The 3,862-nt window shown below is 41.2% G+C and overlaps 1 protein-coding gene across 1 annotated transcript in view; it reads left to right on the forward strand.

The window, feature by feature from the left end:
* Kif2c (kinesin family member 2C) overlaps positions 1-3,862 on the forward strand; it is a 38,018-nt gene that overhangs the window by 1,744 nt on the left and 32,412 nt on the right. The window lies entirely within an intron of this gene.

The raw sequence follows: 3,862 nt of genomic DNA on the forward strand, positions 1-3,862 counted from the left end.
GATAAGAGTCTCACGGATTTTCCTGCCTGGGCTGGCTTTGAACCATGATCCTCAGATCTCAGCCTCCTGAGTAGCTAGGATTATAGGCATGAGCCACCAGCGCCTGGCCTGGCTTTTTCTGTTTATGTGGTACTGAGGAATGGAACCCAGGGTTTTCATGTATGCTACGCAAGTACTCTACCACTAAGCCACATTCCCAGCCCAGCATAGTTTTTCTTTCTTTTTTTTTTTTTTGGTAGGTCATGGGCCTTGAACTCAGAGTCTGGTCGCTGTCCCTTAGCTCTTCAGCTCAAGGAGAGCACTCTACCACTTGAGTCACTGCCGGAGCCTAAAGGGAATCCTGATTTAGGGGGTGAGGATGAGGAAAAAGACGTAAGACAAAGGATGGGGTCGAGAGGTCTGCAGCTCAAGACTGTAGCCCTGTTTATATTTAACTTTCCCTAATATATACTATTAGAAGTCAAGACATAACATAAGGTTACAATAGTCCAGAAAAACAAGAAAATTTTAGTAACAACAGAGTACAGTAAAAACAAGACAAGGTCAGCTGGTAAAAAGGAAAACAAACTCTGCAGACATAGCAAAGCAATCTCGGGTACTTGGTGTTTTTTTTGTTTTTTGTTTTGAGGGAGGAGGTCCAGTCGTGGGGCCTGAACTTGGTCTGGGCGCTGTCCCTCAGCTCTTCAGCCGAAGGCTAGCGCTCTACCACTTGAGCCACATCTACACTTCCCGCTTTTTTCTTTTTGCTTATGTGGTACTGAGGAATCGAACCCAGGCCCTCAGGCTTGCAAGGCAAGTGCTCTCCCACTGAGCCACCTTCCCAGCCCTAACCTGGTGTTTTTTAAGTAAGCCAGTTTCTTGTACGTGCCTTTAAATGAACACAGGGGTCAAGATGACCTTAAACTTTACTGTTGGCTCCCAACATCTCCCCCATCTTTGTTTAAAGAAGTGAACCCGCCTGTCTTAGGTTGGGTGGGTAATCTTGTCTGTCTTACCCATCATGGGGAACTTTTTTAGAGCGAAGCTGAAGGCCCTGTCTTAGTTTGGTCAGACTGGTCTTACCTGTCTCTGGCTGCAGTTCCTCTTGGGGGGAATTTATTTATATGTAGCTGGCTGGCTAAACTCATAAGAGAGTTTTGCAGTGCACATATAATACAAGGAAGGCATAGAAAAACCATCAGCAAAAACATTCCCAGGCCAAGCAATGACATTAGCAATCCTTTAACATAAGTCAGGGAAGGGATATAGCACTGAAATTGTTTAAACCGTTTTTTAACAGTTTTTGCCACTTTAGAGTCCAGAGGCAGGGCTTATTTTAATCTGGCTATTTGTCTGTGGAGTTGAAAAAGATCTAAAGATAGGTTTTTATGGTGCCAAATACCATTGAGATGTGCTACAACTTTTTCCCATGAGTAATTTGATTCATTATATATATGAGGGGGTCACAAAAAAAAATCAAGCCTGGCATGACAGTGCATTCGCTGTAAAGTTTGCAGAGCACGGACTTGTTTTCATAAAGCTAATACTGACACATACAATGCTTCTAGTTAGTGTAGAGCCTGTGTAGTATTATGAGCAAGCTGATTAAACTAATGGGCAGTTTGTACTTTTTGTGTTAGCGCCACAGTAGCTGCTGCTGCGGAGGCAGCTAACGAAATAAAGGCCAAAGCATCAGCTACAAGTAGCCCAACAAATCGACGAGGGCGCATTAGTTCTTTTAATTGATTTAGCACCTGAATGCCAGAATCTTTATACCAAGTTTTAGAAATATTTACAGGAAGCATAACAAAAGGTGGTTGTCTAACAGTAAGTATGGATTTAGTTATGTCGCTATGCAAGCAATTAGTAAAAGAACAATTAGAGCAGGTAGCATTAAAAAAATAATTAGCTCCTACAGAAATATTAAACGGTCCATACATAATGACATAGGGTGGTGATATACAACTATAATTTTTTTTTAAAGGATGAATTGGGCCAGGTTATGTTGTTGAGTGCAGCCACCAGCATCCAAACATGATGTTGAGGGTGTTCATTCATCCACCACAGTCCAAGATTGTACTTATTAGTAAGATTAGCTCCAGACCAGTCCATTAATTTAGTTCCAGAAATATTGGTAACAAATGGCTGTACATGCCTGTACCTTATTGGATGAGGCTCTCCTGTAGATTCTACTATTTGTGAAGAATTAATGTAATGGGGTATCATATAGGATGGAGTAGAATTTGCATAAACTGGATGCCCAGTTGGCAAGGATGTCATCTGCATATTGTACATTTGATTTTTGTCCGGGATCCAAATTTTATGAGTCATGGATAGCATTATAATACAGACTGGAATGGAGCCTGAAGAGCTGGTGGTAAAGCATAAAGGAGTTCCAATGCCTGAAGCTGAGATATCTCCCATCTTGGTGTGCTGGATGAAGGGATGGGGGATTGTACTGTATGCTGATCTATTGACATGAATGAGTACTTTAACTCCCTCCCAAGTTGTAGGGTGCACAGTCGGGGGATCCAGCACATAAGCCCAATGTGTCAGGGTTTGTATCATCTGAATGAGCCTCCACAATCCTAACTCAATGCTCAGGCAACCAGCAGGATTTATTTTCTTCCTGCGAAAAAACACAAACATGTCCTTGACCCCATGTTAAAACCGGATTGGGCCTGTGCCAATCACCTGTTAAAGGATCCTTCCACTTAACTTGGGCAAAAGCTCTTTGCTCTCTTTTTTCCCAAAACCGCTGTGCTGTGGAAAGGCCATTACAATCTAAACTTAAAAAATTTAGTACAAATAAAGCATGAGAAGAATATTAACAGGAGAGAAGGGGTATAATTCCCCCCTTTTAATTTAAAAATTTGGTGTTTTAACAGCCCATTGGCTTGCTTAACAATTTCTTGTCCTTGAGGATTATAGGTAATACCTGTAGAGTGAACAATCTGGTAAGATTTACAAAAAATTTGAAAAGCTTGTCAGACATATCCTGGACCATTATCAGTTTTAATATATTTAGGAAGTCCTATAGTGGCAAAGCAGTGTAGGGAATGAGCAATACAATGTTTGCTAGTCTCCCCGGCAAGAGGAGTACCCATAATAAAATTAGAGTAGATATATGGTAACATGGACAAAGCGAAGCCATCCAAAAGATGGAATCAGGCAGGAGTTTAGTCTACTTTTTTACAGTGGAGGTAGGGTGACTGTCAGGCTGTAGCAGCAGCAGCAGCAGGGTCTCTCAGAGGCTCCAAGGGACTGTCACACCTCGTGCTGAGCTATAAATTTCTACACACACTGGTTAAGGATACAAGTAATACATAGGTTTGGCAGGCTGTGGCCCCACTAGTTTTTAAGACTATTTAGACGGTAGCCCAGGACAATTTACCAAGATGACAATTTTTTAACTAGATAGTTCTTTTAATAAGGCTGATTTTCTAGGCAGATATAGAGGGCTCAGGCCTGTACTACTATTTTCCTGTCTATTTTGTCACTTTTTTTTTTTTTTAATGACTGGTCCCTTGTTCTAAAAAGGGGATGATGGGCAAATATTCATCTTCTATCACTTCATCAAGCTGACTCAGGAATGTTGATCCTACCTAGCCAGGAACCTATAACCTTAGTCTATTTTACAAAGAGGTTACCAGCGTTAGATGTCATTAAGAACAATATTTTAACTTTTGACAAAAGCACCGACTTTTTTCCCGGTTACAGCAGTGTAGCTTGTTTAGCACTCTGGTTTGTAAAAGCATCTTTAGGAATGTGACCTCTAGTGACCCTAACAATGCCTAAGTCACCTGTGCAGGCCTTTAGACAGATGTTAATAGAAACACACTCTCAGGTTTACAAACTTTTTTTTTTTCTTTTTTTTTTGGAG

The sequence above is a fragment of the Dipodomys ordii genome, unplaced genomic scaffold (assembly GCF_000151885.1).
Source record: "Dipodomys ordii isolate 6190 unplaced genomic scaffold, Dord_2.0 Scaffold33, whole genome shotgun sequence".
Classification (NCBI taxonomy): Eukaryota; Metazoa; Chordata; class Mammalia; order Rodentia; family Heteromyidae; genus Dipodomys; species Dipodomys ordii.